The sequence below is a fragment of the Colobus angolensis genome, unplaced genomic scaffold, assembly GCF_000951035.1.
Source record: "Colobus angolensis palliatus isolate OR3802 unplaced genomic scaffold, Cang.pa_1.0 Scaffold942, whole genome shotgun sequence".
NCBI classification, from domain to species: domain Eukaryota; kingdom Metazoa; phylum Chordata; class Mammalia; order Primates; family Cercopithecidae; genus Colobus; species Colobus angolensis.
This window is the reverse complement of record NW_012123399.1, coordinates 6,592-27,263: the sequence shown is the minus strand read 5'-3', so window position 1 is coordinate 27,263 and position 20,672 is coordinate 6,592. Positions and strand designations below refer to the sequence as shown.

The following is a 20,672-nucleotide window of genomic DNA, read 5'->3' as shown; positions in this document are numbered from 1 at the left end:
GCCAGGCTGGTCTTAAACTCCTGACCTCAGGTGATCTGCCCACCTTGGCCTCCCAAAGTGCTGGGATTACAGGCGTAAGCCACTGCGCCCGGCCTTTTGTTTGTTTTTTGCCATCCCACATTTATGTTAACCCCTTCTTACATGCCTATAAAGTTTTCTCCCTTTCGTAAATGCCTATAAAAGTCACCGTGTGTGGATTATCACTTTCAACATTTAGTATGTTAACTTTTTAGTCTCCTCTAGGATTTTTCACTATAAATCTTGAGAACAAGAACCAAACATGCTCTTTTGGCTCCAGTGCCTTGTACACACTAAATATTCAATATAAATGAGAAAATATAGGCCTTGAAAATAACTGGAAATCTAATATGCTCTGGTTAAGGTGTTTTAAGGTCTTGGTTGCATCAATTCCTAAATGACGTTATTTTAAAAGAAAGACAGAACAACCTATTGGTGACATATGCCAGAGGCAGATCATCTGCACATTTTATTACTTAAAGAGATTACTTAGAACAGTGTTTTTTAAATGGTGGGTTTTGACCTATTAATGAATTGTATAACAAATGTACTAGGTGATGACTATCAGGGGAAAAGAAAAAGAACAGAAAATATCGAAGTGTTTCACACACAGTAATGGCAAATACGAATTCAAAAAACTTGTTTCAGGTATGTACATATGTATTAGATCACGATTAAAATGTATTTCTTACTGCGGGTTTGAGAAACAGTAACTTCAAATATGGTGATATATTTTAGGTTATATAAGGAAAAATATTACTACTTTCCTTGTTACCTTTTTCTGAATAGATGGAAGCTTTCTGATTAAGAAGCAAAGTGGAGGTACCGGAGAAACCCTCTAGATATGAAAGTTGAAATGACTTAACTCTTCACGTTATGAATTTCTGTGTGATTTCTCTCAAGTGCAGCCTAGATGTGTTCATGTAGTATCCTCACATACATATAGGAGGCTCCTGCCTTATAATATATTTAAAAGATTTTTTAAAAAATGAATAATGAATAATCAGTCTCATTAACCCTGAAATCCAAGATCACAATTATGGGAATTTCCTAGTGGAAGAGTTTGAAAGATTAACAGAAATGCCATTTATAATCATTAACTAAACAATTTCTAATGCATTGCCCATTCATTTAATACAATCTAAGCTTGGCGATACTGAAGACCCATGTCCTCGTAGTGAGAGAAACACACTGGCAGTTATAATAGAGTGGGGTGAGTTCCATAATTAGTAGTCAGAAAAAGAAACAATGAAGGTAGAACAAAGAGAAGGAGAGCTGAGGAAAGCTTCAGGGAAGAGATGACATTTAAGCTTGATTACAAAAAATAGGTTTTTTTGTTTAAAATAAAAACTATAGAATTATAAAGCTGGAAGAAACTCCACATCATCTAACCCAGTAGCTCCCAACCAGGGGTGACTTTGCTCTGCAAGGGACATTTGGCAACGTCTGAGATATTTTTGGTTGTCATACTGAGGAAAGGTGCTATTGACATCTGACAGGCAGAATCCAGAGATGCTGCTAAACATCCTACACTGCACAGGACAGCCCCTGAACAACAGAAAATTATCCAGCCCAAGGTGCCAATAGTGCCAAATCCGAGAAACCCTGAACTCAACCCAAATACAAACACTTCACACGAGAAGATAACTAAAGGCTGGAGGGATTTTAAAACTTGTTAAAAGCCAAGATTATTAAACAGGTGTCACAACATCTTGCCTAAGTATTTAATTCACAGCACATACTCATGTGTGTTACTATACTAGGAAACAGATGTTAAAAAAAGTGGGAACATTTTCATAAGGTAGAAAGATAAACTGTCTAGAAATCACAGCTGATATTGTTATGTAGTCTTTCCTGATACAGATCTACCAATGGTTCAAAGCAAGAATTATGGTTACAATACCACTAACAAAAGTATACCCTTATTTGTTCATAATACTGTATTTACCATCTGCTTAATTCAGTTATTCAACATGGATTTGAGAATAAGAAAGATTACAAAAACTAGGAAGTTGGAAGATTTGTATATCCTCACACACATCTAGTTATTTCTTGGGGCAGATCTTTCAATCTCCACCAGCTCTAATGCTGGGGATCTGGCACCTGAGTAGGATTAGCCCCTTTTATTCAAAATAAACTGCTAAATTACCCTTCTATTTTCTGGTGAGGTTTCTAATAGCAAATGAATTGTCCAAAGAATTTGTAACTCCCACTAGCAGTAGTAGTAGTATTAGCACTAGTAGTAGCAGTAGCAGCTGCTGCTCTTAGGGTCTTGACTTAGGGCCTAAATCTAAGCACATGAAATCACTTGGACATCTTTTGTCATCTCTGCTCTTAAATACACAAAGGACGCGGAATATAAATGGAGGGGAGGGTGTAAACATGTTAACAGTATATAGATTCAATTTCAAAAAAGAAATATACTCCTTACCTCCAATTTTCAACTGGTGAAAATTCAACTAAGATAATTCATCCAGTTTGACACAACACAATTCACGGTTAGAAACTTGAAGAAAAGGCTGAAGACAGTATCCTAAAAAATAAAAGGCTAATGAGGTAAGATTCAAACTGTGAAAGCTTTAAATACAACAGCGTGAGCAAGTGATATAGTGTATGAATAAAAGGTCATGAAAAAGCAGGCAGCCATTTTACTATATGAAATTTCAGTGAATGACATTTATGTTTAATTGATACTAAGAGATAGTTTTCCTGACTGTCTGAGCCACCCTGACCCTGCTCCTCTCTCCTCACCTTGAGTGCCTAAGGCAGAGCTTTACAACAGCAGAGGGGATGAACAAAGCTTTCCTGAGATTTTAGCTTCAGAGAAAGCTAGCAAGAAGAGCTTTAGCTGCATCCCTGGAAAACCATCAGGAGTCCCTGCAGCTTCCCAAGATGTACTAGTCATTAAAATTAAATGAATTTGATTGCAAAACTGTGCTGAGGCCCTTTTAGGGCCATAGGTCTTTAAAATTTAAAGGACTCCGTGGTGAGTCTGATTTGGTCTCTGGTAAAGTAAAGGAACTTTTTAAAATTCCCACACCCCAAGTAAGCACCACACTCGCACTGCAAGCCCACAACAATGACCAGAGTATACAATCTTTTCTTCTGTTTTGTTGTTTGTTTGTTTTCCCCTGTTACCTTACCTCTTCTCAATAGGATTATAACTGTTCACTCAGGATTGGAAGGCCTTCCCCATGACCAAACCCACAAAAATCACTAATCTAACACTCAGGAATAGCTTTAACTTCTTCAAGTTATCAAGTTATCATAAGCCTTAGTAAAATAATAGAGCTATACATTTAACAACTCAATAATTGACTACATATTTCAGGTTAATCAAATAGCTCTTGTGAATGAGAAAACAGTTTGTCCATATATAAATATTTCAGCTAATAACAGAAGTGACCAAATTGAACAATCACAATTTTGCAACCTTTAATTACATAACTAAATTCATGCACTGGTAATCAATGGATGGTAAAAGCATTAGGTAAAAGGTTGGGCTTCACAAAGGGATCAAGCTGTCACCACTTGAATCCTCTGATGAACCTTCACCACACTTAAGGTGAAATGACCAGACAATATGTGCCTCCAGATGTAATGTAATATGAAGTGACCACAAACACTCTTGCCCAGCCCTCCAAGAAAATATATTCTGAACCTAATTAAGTACATAGATCTAATTTCCAGTCCATATGAAATAAGAGGATAAAGAAACAAGTTAAACAATACCTCACCAGAATGGGATAGTCTGAGGATGAAAAAAAGCAGACAGGATTGTTATAAATTATAAGAGAATTAAGAGACTTAAGGGGCATAACCAAATACAATAAGTAGATTCTGTTGCAAAGAAACCAACTATAAAAAAAGAATTTTTTTTAGACAATTGGAAATTTAAGGATGGGCTAAGTACAGATGGCCATTGAACGGCACAGGTTTGAAGTATGTGGGTCTACTTATATGTGGATTTTTTTCAATAAAAAAAAGTTACATCAAGTGTGCCTGCCTCTCCTTCCACCTCCTCCCCTTTTTCTGCCTCTGCCATGCCTGAGACAGCAAGACCAACCCCTCCTTTTCTTCCACCTCCTCAGCCTCTTCAACATGAAAATGACAACGATGAAGACCTCTACTTCCACTTAATGAGTAGGAAATATATTTTTCTATGATTTTTAACATTTTCTTTTCTCTAGCTTACTTTATTGTAAGAATACAGTAATCTATGTAACATACAAAACGTGTTAATTGTTTATATTACTGATAAGGCTTCTGTTCAACAGTAGGCTAGTAGTAGTTAAGTTTTGGGGGAGTCAAAAGAAGCTCACGCCGGTAATCCTAGCACTTTGGGAAGGCAAGGCGGGAGGATCCCTTGATCCCAGGAGTTCAAGACTGGCCTGGGCAACATGAGGAGACCGTATCTCCACAAAACAATATAAAAAAGTAGTCAGGTGTGGTGGTGCATGCTCATGGTCCCAGCTATTCAGGAGGCTGAGGTGTAAGGATCACTTGAGCCCAGGGGATTGAGGCTGCAGTGAGCCATGATCATGCCACTGCACTCCAGCCTGGGGGACAAAGTGAGACCCTGTCTCAAAATAACAACAACAAAAGTGCAGGTGGATTTTTGGCTCTGCAGGCAGTCAGCACTCCTAATTTTGGCTTTGTTCATGGGTCAACTGTATTGTATATGCTATTAAAAATTCTTATTACGTGTGCTGTATAAGATAATAACATTGTAGCTATGTAAGAAAATGTGTTGTTTTAGAGATGTTAAATTATTGAGGAGTGAAATTATGTCTTGGCTATGCCTTAAATTCTTGGAAAAAAGAGGAGTAAGGAGATGAAGCTAGTATGGTAAAACGTACATAACTGTAGCATCAGAGGTTCATTGGACTTCTCATTTGTGTACATTTAGAAATGTTCAAATAAAACGTTCAAATGTCAAGTACCTACAAATGAACAAGGGTATTTGACATTCACAGGCTTAACATAAGATAATTGTTCAAGGTTATCATTATAAGTGAGTAGCAAGGATGTTGCTGGATGCTGAAAACAATGATTTGAAAATGAGATATGAGGGGGATTCAGAAGCAGAATCACCACTAGAAGTATAGGAGCACTGACTCTATTGCTGGGAAAGAAGTACAAGGCAGATAAGCTTTTTGCCCTTCTTAAGATTCAGAAGGATAAGGCAAACAAGACTGGCTAGGATTTCATCAAGAGTGACTAGAGAAGCAACAAAGGAAGCCTTGAGTGCCAAGAAAGACGGCAAATGAACTGGAAAGCAAAGACGCATCTCTTTTAGAACTGGAAAAATTGAGGCATGTCTAAAAAGAGATAAAGGGACTGTATGTGTAGGGATGAGAAAGGACTAGTGACACAGCAAGCTTTCTTACAGGGCAGAGAAGTTGGCAAATTTCAGAGCTGGTGGTACCATGTTCTAGAAATGGGGTGGGAGGCGGTGAGGATGAGATATGAAGGAGTAATCTCCTAATTGTCTCAATCTTCAGGACATGAGTCATGGGGTCAGGATATTATATGACTTACAGAAAGAAGAAAGCATAACATGATAAAAATGGGAAGTCAGTGAACATCTGCAGGCAAGAGTTACCTGGCCATTATAGCTGAAACACCATGTTGTAATAGTAATAGACAAAGAACATATGCCATTCACCAGGTGTGGGACTACAGACAAGTTACTTAACCTCTTGGGCCCTGTTTCCTAATCCTTTGCTTAATATCACACCTAACTATCACATATTTACCTCACAAGGCTGCTGTGGGTTATTAATTTACATAGAAGGAAAAAAGTTTGTAAAACACAATGTTCATTGATTAGGTTGTTTGAGGGTTCTTATATGGCAGAAATCTAAGAATCTCAGCAGAATTGCCTTTTTTTTTTTTTCCTATTTCACAAGGCAGACATATATTATACCTACATATAGGTATGCTAAGACAGAAGTTGTGATTGCAAAAGTGTAACTAGAAAAGTATTCTCTTCCATGACAGGAAAAAAACTTTTGTTGGTATTATGCATGCTAATTTCAATAGCAATTAAGAGGGATTTCATATTTTGAGTCATTCCAGACATAGCTGAAATTTAAATAAACCTGTCCATTGTCGTCAAGGTCTAGCAACTGACCAAGGTTGAAGAGACTTAAAATATTGTTGAGTGTTTAGTAAACAATTTACTTATATTTACGCACATACAATGTAACCTTTCAATTTAAAAATGTATATAATTATACAAGTGAGTACAGCTATATAAAACAAAGCTTAAACAGAACTAGGGCTGAGTCTGAAGTCTTAGAGAAAATGATAGTCTCTGCCACTTCTAAGAAAATCCTGCCCATAAAGAGCCAACAAAACCCCTCCCTATCTGAAGGCAAGTAATAGGGTTGGTTAAAATATAAGAAATGGCTTTCTTAAAAGTGTCAAAGAGCTAAAACAGAAGGACAAAAGGGAAAATCCTCTTCACCCACTTTCGGGCTGGCACCCTGAAGGGCTACACCTTAGAAATAAGGGTGAACCACAATAAATCAGTTCATACACTGAATGCAGTGTGGCCTTGAGTCATCTGGTTGGCCTAGGAAGGTCTCCAAAGCTGAGATTTGATTAAGCAACTCTGGGTTTTCTGGATTCCCTTAAGCAGATGTACACACACACATATACTCCTTTCTGAAAAATTATCATCCTTGGTCTCAAATGATTTTTCAAATAATTTTTCAAATACAATGCCCAGCATGCAATTAAAGACAATCAGGTACACAAGGAAACAAGATAAGATGACCACAACAGATTCAGAAGGACTCCAAGTATTGGAATTATCAGACATGGATTTTAAATTGTGCTTGCTATGTTCAAGGAGATGAAAGCCAAACTTAAAAACCTCAGCAATGACCCAGAAATCATAAAATGTGACACAGCAGAATTTGGGTGTTTTTGAGACCGGGTCTCACTCTGTCACCCAGGCTGGAATGTGGTGGCGTGATCACAGTTCACTGCAGCCTTGACCTCCGGGGCTCAGGTGATCTTCCCACCTCAGTCTCCTGAGTAGCTGAGACTACAGGCATGCACCAGCATGCCCAGCTCATTTTTGTATTTTTTTTTTTTTTTTGTAGACATGGGGTTTTGCCATGTTGCCCGGGCTACACAGCAGATTTTTAAAAGAAGCAAAGAATAATTTTATTACTGAGAAATGCAAAAACCGAAATTAAGAATTCAACAAACAGGTCTAACAGCCAATAGACAACGTTGAGACAGTGAACCAAAAGATAGGTCGGGGAAAATAAAAGGCTCAGAATGAAGATAGGGTAATAAACCTGGAAGATACAGTGAGAAAGGTCTAATATCCAAGAGTTAATCAGAATCTCAGAAGGAAAAGAGACAGAATGGGGCAAAGGCAATATTTGAATAAATGTTCCAAAAATGATGAAACCTGTCAAACTACATGTGTAGTTCTTAATTCTTAATGAATTCCCACCAGACAAAGGAAAGTTTTAAAGCATACTGATGGAGGGGCATGGGGGCAGGGGTGGGGAGATTACTTTCAAAGAAGCAACAGTTAGATTGACAGCTTAATTTTCAACAACAAAAACGGCAGCTAAAAGACTGTGTATCTCCAAGGAGCATGAAGAAAACAACTGCCAACCTAGTATAGGAGAAAATATCCTTCAAGAAAAAAATTAAAATACAGGCTCAGACAAATAAAAACAGAGTTCATCTCCAGCAAACCCTCACTACGAATGAAGCAAAAGAAAACTGCCTCAGGATGGAAGGTCACAGATAGAGAAAGGAATGAAGACCCATGAAGTTCAAATAAGCATGTGAAATCTAAAGGAATATTGACTGTATAAAATAATAATGTCCTGTAAGGTTTAAAATACATACAGAAAATTAAATTACAGGACAACAATATGTATGTCACAAGGTAGGTAAATGGAACTAAGGTGCTTTAATATTCTTGCTTCAACTAGAAGGAAGGTACAAGTATCAGTTAACACTAGACTGTGATAAGTGAAGAATACATGCTATAAATGCTAGGGTAATCACAAAAAATACAAATGAATAAGTGATATCTGAAGTAATAAAGGAAAAACGATATAAAAATAATCAGTCAAATAAAAGAAAAATACAGGGGAAAAAGAAATACAGAGTTAGTAGAATAAAAATGTGATGCTGTACTTAACCCCAAAATGTCAATAATTATATTAAGTATAAATGAATCAAATGTTTCAAAAAAGAACGATTATCAGATTGGGTTAAAAAATAAATCTACAAATATATGTTGCTTTCAAGAGACCCATCTAAAACATGAGAATATAGAAAGGTTAAAAGTAAAAGGATAAACATATATCATGCAAACATTAGCTAAAATAAAGATGGTATTGCTGTATTAAAGATGGTGTTGCTGTATTCGTTTCAGACAAAACAGAATCAAAGAAAAAGGATCACTAGAGTTAAAGAGTCCCTTCATAGTGATAAAATGCTTAATTCACCAGAACAATATAAAGAACTAAATTTGTATGCACTTGATAACATGGACTCAAATTATATATAAAGCAAAAGTTGACAAAACTTCTCAGAGAATTAGACATGCATTAGTATCTCAGGGGTAAATTTTAAGATATCTCTTGGCTGGGCGTGGTGGCTCACGCCTGTAATCCCAGCACTTTGGGAGGCCAAGGCAGGTGAATCACTTGAGGTCAGGAGTTCGAGACCAGTCTGGTCAACATGGTGAAACCCCGTCTCTACTAAAAATACAAAAATTACAAAAACTAGCCAGGAGTGGTGGTGTGTGCCTGTAGTGCCAGCTATGTGGGAGGCTGAGGCAGGAGAATTGCTTGAATCCAGGAGGCAGAGGTTGCATTGAGCTGAGATTGCACCACTGCACACTCCAGCCTGGGCAACAGGGCAAAACTCCATCTCAAAAAAAAAAAAAAAAGAAAGAAAGAAAGGATATCTCTCTCAGTAGTTAAAAGAATAAGCAGACCAAAAAAGTTAGTAGGGACAGAGATACAATATGATTACCAAACTTGATCAATGGGCAAATATAGAATGCTATATCCAATAACTGCAGAATATATACTTTTCAAGTGCTTACATATTTGCAAAAACTGACCTCATGCTGAACCATAAAGTAAGTCCCAGGGCATTTTAAAAGATTGAAATCACTCAAAGAAAATTCTCTAAGGAAAATGTGTTAAAGCCAGAAACAAAATACAAAAAATACACAGAAAATTCTCATATTACTGGAAATTAAGAAATATACTTTTAAAAAACCCATGGATCAAAAAAGAAATTACAGTGAGAATTTAAAAATACTGTCAAATAATTAAAATATTACATCTCAAAAATGATGGGATGCAGGTAAAGCAATACTTGAAAATGAAATGTATAGCTTTAAATATGTATGTCAGGAAGGAAACAAGGGGATAAACACCTACCTACCCATCTCAAGAAGTTAGAAAAAGAGCAAAATAATTCCTAAAAAGGTATATAAAATATAATGAATATAAAGGCAGAGATTAACAAAATAGAAACACTTGAAGAATACTATTAGTATTTTTAAAACTGCATCTGTAATTAAAAGCTTTCCCACAAAGAAAATTCTAGGCCTAAATGGCTTCACTGCTAAATTCTATCATTCATTTAAAGAAAAAATAAAACCAAATTTAACCTAAACTCTTCCAGAGAATCAAAAAGCAGGTATCTTCCTTAGCTCATTTTACAAGGCTACTAAAGCCTGACAAGGACAGCACAAGAAAAACAAAATTTCAGGCCAACCCTACTCACGAACAAAGATCTAAAATTCCAAAGTAAAATTAGAGGAAAATGTGATGTTGACCATGCTGGGTTTATTTCTGGAATGCAGTTTATTTAGCATTATGAAATCAATCAATATAATGTGACTTGAGGAATATCCTATGGTTATATTAACAGTAGGAAAAACATTTGATAAAATCCAGTATCTATTCATGATGTAAGCTCCTAACAAACTAAGGACAGAATGAAACTTCCTTCATCTGATGATAGCTAGAAAAAAATTAAACTAAACATCATACTTAATGGAGAAATGTTCAAAGTTTTCCTTTCAAGAAAGGAAACAAGACAATAGCGCCACTATTACTACTTCTCTTCAACATTATAATCGAAATACTAGCCAGTACAGTAAGATAAGAAACAAAAGTATAACATTTCGAAAGGAAGAAACAAGACTTTATTTGCAGATAAGACTGAATACATAGTAAAAGATCGAATACATACTCTAAAGATATATAACTAAAAGTTTAGCAAAACTGTTAGATACAAGGTCACTATAAAGATATAAACAAACAAAATAATGGCTATAAACATTTACAATATCAAAAAATATCAAATATCTACAAATAAAACTCTCAAAAGTTGTGAACAATCTTCTGGAGAAAATCACACCCATTACTGGAAGAAATTAAAGACCTAAATAAATGGAGTAGTGTATCATGTTCATGAATCAGAAAATGATAAAGATGTCAGTTCTTCCCAAATTGCTTTCTAGATTCCATGCAGCTCCAATCAGAGTAGCAACAGGTTTTGTGGGTGTGTGTGGAAAATGACAAGATGACACTAAAATCAAAGAAATGTGCGAAGGGTCAAGAATAGCGAAGATGCTTTCGAAGGACAATGTGGAAGAACTTGTTCTACTAGATATCAAGTTTTATGATAAAACTATAATAAACAAGACAATGTGGCATCAGTACAAGTAGAGACAAACAGACCAAAGGAACAGAACAGAGAGCACAGAAACAGAACCACAGATATATGGACATTTGATTCCTGACAATAGCAGGGAAATAGTGTGCTGGGACAATTAGCTATCCATATAAGAAAAAACAGTATTATCCCCTACCTCACACAATATACCAAAATCAATTTCAGGTATATGCTAGATCTATATGTGAAAGCCAAAACAATAAAGCTTCTAGAAGATGAGAGAATACCTTGAAGGTAATCTTATGAGAATACCATGAAATAGAAAAAGCATGCCACACAGTGGGAGAAGATATTTACAACCAGCAAGGGCTCATTTCCAGCATATAATAAAAAACTCCTACAAATCGGCAAGTCAAAAAGACCAGGAAGTACATGACACATTTTTGAAGGAATTCCTCTCAAAATAGTCATGAAAGCACAAACCTGTTACCTGGAAGATTTAGTTAAAAATACTAACATTCTACCTGAAATTTAGAGAGTATTTTTAACTATACATTAACATTAAAAAAAAATTTAACTGCTCATATTTCAATAAACCAGTTCTCCCATTCCTTATCCAATCTAAACTGTAAAAGAAATAACTACTCTTGAAAAGTCCTGTTGAAGAAATCTTTGCCTACTCCAAGGTCACAAAGACATTCTCCACAAACTGAGATCTACCTACATATCCATCAACAATGATATATAATGATCTATTCATACAGTGGAATGGTATACAGTAATGAGAATGAACAGTCTACAACTACATACAATATAAATACATCTCAAATTCACAATGTTGCATAAAGGAAGTCAGAGACAAAAGAGTCCATTTTGATAAAGTATAAAAGTAGGCAAAACTAACCTGTGGTGTTAAAAGTTAGGAAAATATGCGGGGGTGGGGCTGGAGGGGGGTAAGGTGGTAAGAATTTCTTGATCTGGGTGCTAGTACACAAGTGTGCTCAGTTGGTGAAAATTCACTGAGTTGTTCACTACCATACTTTCTGTGTACTTTCTGCATATTAAACTTCAGTAAAAGGTTATTTGGGTTTGTTTTAGGTGTAAAGGAGTACATTTTTCACAATTGTTTAGGAATATGAGAACACAAAAGTTTGAAGTTCATTGCTTCAGGGTAAAGCACAAAAATCAGGTAACAAAATTTTAAAAAGCAATATACTAATTACCAAAAATATATAAGAGGTGTCAAACCAACTAGTGACACTCAAACTTACAGTAATATTGGTTTGAAACTATTTGAACCCAACTGATAAACTGACTTATATCTAGACTTAGTGACTCATGTTGATTCATAAAGATTTCAGATAAGCAACTTGATCTTGCAGGTTTTTGTTAAACAAGAGGGTTTTTACATCTTAGAAGTTAACTAACAACTAGATTTACACATCTAGTCAAACTCCCTAATTTTACAAATGAAGAAACCAAGGTCCTTTGAAGTTGGGTGATTTGTTCAAGGTCATAAGACACTCTGAATATGTCTAAACAATTCAAGTTATTTAATTAAGTTAACCTCCTCCCAATTTTCTGTAACTTCTAGGGGATTTCCACCTACCAAGAGAGTTTGTTTACTGGCAGTGTCCCTCAATACACACTATAGTCAACTGAAACATTTTTTTCCAAACAACTCAAAATTAATTTCTTTGCCATCCATGACTAATAGCTAAATGCTATTTCTGTGGCATAAAAGATAAGACTTTCTAAAAGTAAAGTTCATGATGTGCAGCCTAACAGATAACTTGCTGTTTACACTAAATGATGACTTTGACATCAAACTGAAGGCATGTGCGAAAAGTGAGAGTAACAATGGCACCTATTACATATGGTATCCCTGAAAAAAACAAAAAGACTCTATTGCTACCACAAATTGAAACCAAGGATTTTCTAAAAGCACATATAAACAAATGTTCTAAATTACTGAAATTTAATTATACTAACTTAATATTAATTTATTAAGTCAATCACAACTATGATGAATACTAAAAAATTAAATTCTCCAATTCATTTCAATTAGCTTCTATATCCAAGAAGTATGCTTAACACTTTTAATAGGAAGAATGACTCGTCATTTTGAAATCAAATCCATCAAAAGTGAATAGTGCATAAACAAACTCATTTAGTCCCATGAAAACACAGTTTTAAATTATAAAAATGCTTTAGCCTAAACTCCATCACCATAGTGTTCTTTCCACTATAATAGGACTCTCTCCTTTTATTTCAGCCTATAAAGTTCAGTGCCAAGATAAATCCCTGGACTTGCCATCCCTAGAGGAAACACCTAGCCGTCGAGTATGTGCAGAAAACTTCAAACTAAAACAGAGAATGGTTTTATAGCCACAGAAATCTATTCACTAAAGAACTGGCGGTCTCCACGATATAAATACAAATAATTAAAAATGACTTAACAACTAAGTGCAACATGGTATTCTGGAACAGAAAAAGGACATTAGTGAGATTCTGGTAAAATCGAGTAAAATCTACAGTTTCGCTAACAATAATGTACCAATGTTAATGTCTTAGTTGAGACAAATGTACCAGGGTTATATATACTTGGGTATATGGGAATTCTGTATAATCTTTGCAACTTCATTGTAAGTCTAAAAGTATTGCAAAATAAAAAGCTTATTTAAAAAGAAATGACTTAGCAAAAACTACTAAAAGTTGAGAAATTTGTAACTCAATTCTGACTCAATTACATGCCCGCAGTCAATATCTTTCTTAAAATAATGGTCTCCATCAACACAAGGCCTAAATGGGGAAACGGAGTGGGTTCTCAGAAGGGACTCTTTAAATGCTATTTCTCCAACATTAAAAAATAAAATAAATCCCCCAAAACTCCTTAAAAAATACTTCAGGCAGGAATGAAAAGTCTGAAACCATTCCAAAGTGGAAAGGAAAGAGAAGAATCCTGTTTAGTGCAAAAGATGTGGGCAGTGGATAGCCAAGCAGACAAAGGTATTCTAGAGATCCTAGACCAGTAGAGCTTAATAATTTAAAAATACATAACATTTCTTATGCACTCACTTATGGGTCAGGTGCTATTTTAAGCGCTACACACATATTAACACATTTAATCCTCTTAAGAACCCCATAAGGGAGGCACTACTTTTGTCTACATTTTACAGATGGGAAGTTCTGTAAGTAATGGAACAGAGATTTGAAGATAAGCACTCTGAGTGGACAGTCCATGCGCTTAACCACTATACTATACAGCCTTTTGAGGAGCCAAGCCAGAAAAAAGCTACTGCCTTCTAGAGACCAGTCTCCACTACTTACCCTCGGCCTCTACCAGAGGAAAGAGTTCTCTTCCCAAGGCTTGACGGTCCTTACTAGAACCGCAAAGGAAGATAGCCCTACTGCCATATATGCAAGATTGTGGTCATAATCTTTCAGTACTTCATGTATTCAGTGCATGTTCCTGCTGAGACACTGTTATACATAAAAGTTAGTTTTTATAATACTATCAGTATTCAAATTCAGATATGTTGGGCTGGCTTGGGAATCTGAACACTATTATGTGACATTTTTCTGTGGGAAAATGGTGCTGCTTAAAAAAAGTCTTACCAATGGATCATTTAGAAATTGAGGCTCCCCCTGCACAGACTCTAGCCTGTAGATACCAAGATAACTGAATTTTAATAAAGACATTGCAATTACTCAAATAATCTAGTTTTGCTCAAACATCAAAAAGGCATAGTTCTTTATACCTAACAAAAGGAATGGTGTTACTGAGAAAAATAAGCTTAATATTCTATGAATTTCCTGCACTATGGCCAATTGTGGATGTATCCAGCAGTTAACATACTGCCCTCTCCCTGAACCTCTCAAATAAACTCTGCATTAAAAAATTGCTACCAGGTAAACAAATATATCTTTCATGCCCACACCGCAGAAGGCATATCATCTTAGAAAGTAGCTAAAGTAATAACAGTAATAGTAGTAATGATGATGACAATGTAATAATAAGAACTAACTCTTTTTGAATATTCACCATTGCTGGGCATGTTTTAAATATGATACATCCTCTGGTTCATTTAATCCTTATATGAGGTAGATACCACATTATCCTCACTTCAAAAATGGGGGAACAGGTCAAAGATTAAGTAATTTGCCCACGAACACAGAGCTAGTGTCAGATCTGAACATTTGAGCATTTTACTGCTAGAGATCATATTTTTAACCTCTGCACTCTGTGTGTAATTAAATAACTTGGTAAACTCTTAAAATGAACAGAGCATGCTTACTGAAAGTCATTTTTCAAACGAAAGAGTGGTTTGGAAACTAAAAAAAAAAACCCATCTTTCCTTTTATTAGGAGTATTTCCTTCAACCAAGATAAGACTGAACACATTTATGGAAAACAAATTTAAAATGTACTTAGTTTTGTTTTTATCACCTTCAAATCCCTCACTTAATTGTCTGAACATCACAAACAGTGGTACAGTATGTAATCTCAACACACTCTTTATTTTAAAATCTTGAAGTAAAACAAACACACTGTCCCATGTTATTTACTCACTAAATAAACGAGGGTAAAATAACTGCAAGAGATCCAATACCTCTGAAAAGTTTCAAATCAGCAGTAATTCATGGTGGGAACGAGATATTCCTTTTATGAAAAACCAAAACTATGCTCTTTCAACAAAACTTCAAGATCTGCCTGCTTTAATGACAATATTAGGCTGAGATGGACTAACTTAAATTTTATTTCAAAACATGTGCCTAAATTTAGAAATTCTTCATCGACAATCTAAAAAGCCTATCAGTTTATCTCCCAGAAGAGCCATCTGATCCACATAAATCTAATTCCGGACAGCTAAAGGTGTACTATTAATACCTACCATTTCAGTAAATAATTAACAAAAAGCAGGCAACCCTCAACAATTTCTGGAGCACAAGCTGATTTTTAAAATCATCTATTTGAAACTCAGACTTTGCCTTTCCAGGAGACAGAGATCAATATACTAGGTTTCCAAGCCGGCTCACAAAAGCCTAAATGTCCAAAAGGTTACAAAAGTATAACAAAACACAGAACCTGTGTGGGCAATGTTTCTACAGGAAAATCAATTTAGCATTCCAACTTAGGATAACAGCAACTACTCCTGACCCATTTAGCCCTGGAGGTAGAAAAAGGAAATCTTCCCTCCCATAACTGAAGTCTGAGGTTCTCTAGGACCACAGACTTCGGCTTCCACTATGAAGGAGGGCAAAAAGCAGAGCTGGGGTGGGAGGAGATCCAGGGATGAGGAAGGCAAGACCAACTGGGAAAGAAGGATGGAGGGGGAGATGGCAGCTGAAAGGAGTGAGGAAACAGTGCGAAGATGGTGGGCTGCTGAAGAGAATGAGTGTACAGTGCCTGTTCCTGCAGCACGTGGGCTTTTACCAACTTTCCTCCTTGACGCTTAAGGAGAGGGAAGAGGAGGAGAAACCATTGGAGGGTCTTGACGGTGCCTCCCTCACTCTGGCTATTCTCGTTCTCCTTTTCAAGAAAGAACAGGGTGGGTTAAGAGGTCTTATCCACATCCCTCTTGACCTCTGAGCACGGGAATGTGGAGAAGGGACTTGGAGGAGTTTTGGTGCCTTCCTTGTTAGTATCCACCCTATCAAAGACTTCAATGTCAATGGAAAACTAAGGGTGCCAGGTAAATGGCAGAAACAGCATCAGAAGGAGAGGACGGAAAGTAGAGAAATTTGAAGCAGGGAGGGAAGTAGGATGGTAGAGTTGGACAAATAGAACTGTCCATGAATTAAACTATAATAAATGTTCTTATTTAGGATTAATTCAGTTTGATAGTTCCAAGTATTTCGTCAGGTCCACTTCACTTTTAGAGAAATAAATATTTATTTGTGGCCATAGTAATAATTTGAGGTTTACTATATAGAAGGTATGAAAATAAACTTATAAGTAGATATGAGACAATTTCCCAGTGTTTTATCTTTATACAGTGGCAATATAAATCATTTCAGAAAGGCTTTGTTTACTTGGTAAGCATTCAGTTACATTATCATTTGTTGATTTTTTTCGCCCTAATAAACAGCCCAAATACCATGAGTAATTACTTTCACAAGTAAGGAAGTATATTTTATTTAACTCTTTCTTGCGAGTATAACTATATTTAAAAACTTATTCAGATCAAAGATTGCCCATCAAGATGCCAAGGGATTATTTAAAACAGTCTCTAAAGCCACATAATACACAAACATGCTGATGTGTACTGAGGAACACAAGACTTCTTTTTCTGTTTCCATGAAGACAGGACTACTTAACTGAAGGCCCCCGAACAATGTACTTCTTAAAAGATGAAGCAGCAAATCCCAAATTTCATAACTTTTCTAGAACTTTCAGCCAGAGATAATTAACTAGGCAGCTAAACCTGACCAAATGACTTGGTGGAGGATGAGTACCAGATATTTAGTATCTTTTTCTCTTTTTTTATGATTTCTGTGGCTGTTCTTCCACTTCAACTCTACTCAGATGTGGAGCCCTTCTCTTGAGCAGAGATAAGGGCCAGGATGGCAGGCTCTGCAGCACATAAGAAATGCAACAGCAGAGACAGTGGGAGATAAAAATGACCACTGGCAAGATGTTCACACTTTCACCAACACCTCAGATACTGCCTGGGAACCTGTTAAGGTCTTTCATTCCCTTGCCCCATAGCAGATTATGGTGGATCCCAGAAGAGCTGCCGTCTTTTCTGCAAATCATGAATAGGGTCCAAAACCTTTGTATCAAATTATTAGAGAGAAGAAAAACAGGATCAGCTGTCAAGTACTCCACTTGCTGGAGAAGGCAGGGGTGTGTATGTGTACCTCCAAGCTCTGATAAAGCAAATTCAAATCCCTATAGATAGTTGCCATTTTAATAATGTAATGTGAAATACTATTCAGGACCAGAATAAACAAAATATTTGTTCTTTGAAGTATCTTGGGCATGCTGATGCAAGAGGCAAAGTTGCTGAAAATATCTGAATTTCAGATAGGTAGGTCACTACCAGCTATTAGGAATCTTTACAGATTAGCAGACTTCTAACTCAAATATTACCTCTGGCTAGAAAATGGACACATCTGAAAAGAAAAAAAAAAAAAACCTTGAGATTATCTGGAGCCAAGGACACTGAAAGCTTTCAAGATTACCAACAGAACTGAAAGGTTTCTTTGTAACACAAATTTCCATTTTCATAAAGTTTGTATCAGTCAGCACAAAAACTTACGCACAGTACGGTGAAAGAACACACGCTCTAGAATCAGACCTACATGGGTTCGCGTTCTAGCTCTGCAATTTAAGGGCTATATAACCTCCTCAGGGAAGTCACCAAAGAATATTTGAGGTTAGTATTGTTCTGTGCAATCGGGGTAACTATCTTTTTAGCACGGGGTGGCTGTGAGGATCTCCAGTGCCTGAATATAATCGACGTTAGCTCTGTTTGCTCCAACAAACTGTACACAATGTGGTATCTATAATTGAGGAGAAGACTCCATCAAATAAACATATGGAAGAAAATTCAGGGTGATTGAATGCAAATTATGTTCTTTCAGATGTGAAGATGAAAATCACATATTTAATATTTACCTTCATTGAAGTCTAACTTTCCCTTGATTAAGTCAGTTGTAAGCAAATGGGGGCGGGGGCTGTCCCTAAGGTTGTAAAGATTCATATCACACACTGACTAAAAACCATGTATATGTATGTGCCTGCATTCTTCCGGTGTTCATAAAAACACACCATCACAAAATTTACCATGGGTGATGAGGCCCTTTATAATTTAACACTGTGCAAAATTAAACTCTCATCTCAAAAAACCCTTTCTTTCTTCTTCCACGTGTTCTTGTATACTACTGCAAATCATTGCTAAAGCAAAGAAAAAAGTAAATTCTCTTATCCTTTCAAAATGAAAAAGTGCGCAAAGAAAGCTCAGTTTGCCAAACCGCTCCCTTTTTCCATTCATTCTTGTTCTTTTAGAAACCAGAAGTAAATATACTGTATGCCAAAATGACTGCCTGATTGACAAACGTCACTGAAGAAACACACCGAACTGACAAGCCCGGTCTGGACCAAAGGTGGCAAGTTTTCTTAAATAATTCAAGTAAGTTACATTTCAGTAGAAACAGAAGGCTTTACATTTTAACACATTAACAAACCTCAGATTTTTTTAATGCAGCTTACTTTATGCCTCACCTGTCCCTCACCCTTCAAATCCTGCTTTTATGCACTTTATGAGCTGGCACACGGTAGTAAGCTACAGAACTCCAACTGGGAATAACTAATCTGATGTTGGACCTCAGAGGACTGCTTGTGTGATCTTTAAAGGAAAGCAATATTTTCTCCTTACTCAACACCTACCAACAGTCATCTGTAAACCTCCTCTCCAACAATTACTACTATACTGCTACTAACCTTCACATCTCTCAACACCCTCCACGGCCCCTACGCTGGTGCTGCTAGTCCTCATCCTCAAACACCTTCCTGGGGGCTTAAAGCCGGTCCACAGAGGCTCACTCTCCGCAATGCCTAGGGTCCGGCGAGGAAGGGCATCTTCCCCTCCGTTGGGGGGACCAAGGCCAATCAAGTCGACACCTCACCCCAGCCACTCCCTCTCCCCTCGGCCTCTCAGGGCGTCTGGGGCGGACGCGCCAGGCCCTGCGCAAACCTCCCGCAGCCCCGCAGTTCCCGCTGTCAGCCGCAGTCCCGGGCCGAGCTGAGTCCCCGGGACACCAGCAGTTGCGCACACGCCCACCGTCTCAGGCACAGGGTCACTGGGACGATCCTGGGGGCGCCTCCGACGTCCCAGCTCCGGCAGGTGCCGGGCCTCCCCGCGGACACTCACCAGGCGGCTGCTGCTCTCTGGTCGCCGCCGCCTCGCCCTCACGCCCGTTGCCTGCTCCCGCGGGGGGTCCGGGCCGGCGCCGCTTCCCCGCCCGAACCCCCAGGGTGCGCGCCGTGCGGGGCCGGGATCCGGTGTGAGCCGCCGCCGCCGCCGCCCCCTTTCCTCCCTCCTCCCTCAGTGCGTCCCTCCCACCGAGGCCCGCCTCGTATTTCCTAGATCCGGTCTGCGCGAGAGCTTGGCAAGCAAGCTCTGGCTTCAGGGCTTCCGTCGGGCGCCGTCACTCGCCAGGTACAAAGATGGCGCCGCCGGGTACGGCCAAGGGCGATCTCGCGAGGCTTCCCCCACAGGAACAGGAGGGCGGGGGCCCAAAGGAAAGGTGATAAATTAGGGAAGCCTGAGCAAACACTTCCCATATCGGAAATGGGCAGTACCAGTTACCGAGGAAGTTACTGCGCCTGCGTGCGCGGGTAATGACGCATGCCCGGAACGGCCCCTAAAGTAGGACCTGATTCTCCAGGTTTTACCTGTTTCTACTAGTGGCGCGGGGCGGGGTAATGAAACCCAGTCAAGAAACCCAGTAAAGGGCTTGGCAGGACCAGGCACCAAGTGAGAGGCGTCCCTTAAGGCTTGGTCATCCCTCAGGAGCCCGAATGGCCAACACACTTCTGCGTCCTCGGGAATCTTCCAACCCTTTGCTTGTCCTTATGGGTTCTGTCACCGAGTAGTCTTTGCAAAGCCTCAGCTGCACCTTCTTCATCCTGTTATGAGTTCACATTATTGATCAAGAGCTTCTTGCTGTGTGCTTGCAGCTGGCCTCACAGCTGGCAGCCACAGTCCTGTTTCCCACCATCACCATCTAACTTTCTCTTTCATTTTTGGTGCTACATGAGCCATCTGATACGAATAACTCTTTTTCCTATTTTATTTTTTCTTGCTCATTCATTCAGACGTGTGTTGTTCAGTTTCCTATGTGCTAGCTACTGAGGAAATGCTGTAACCTCAGGGAGCTATTGGCCTGGGACAGAGATGAATGAGAAAAAACAATGATGACACTTTAGCACAGTAAGTTCTGTGATAGAAATGAGTACAG

The 20,672-nt window shown here is 38.0% G+C and overlaps 1 protein-coding gene across 1 annotated transcript in view; it reads right to left on the bottom strand.

Annotated features, from left to right (window-relative positions):
- TAB3 (TGF-beta activated kinase 1/MAP3K7 binding protein 3) overlaps nt 1-19,854 on the bottom strand; it is a 61,567-nt gene extending 41,713 nt beyond the window's left edge. Inside the window, exons 1-2 of the mRNA XM_011932167.1 lie at nt 19,583-19,854; nt 2,450-2,551 (exon numbers count right to left, since the gene is read on the bottom strand). The gene's annotated coding sequence lies outside the window, so the exon portion shown is untranslated. The remainder of the gene's footprint in view (nt 1-2,449; nt 2,552-19,582) is intronic.
- Nucleotides 19,855-20,672: the final 818 nt, after the last annotated feature.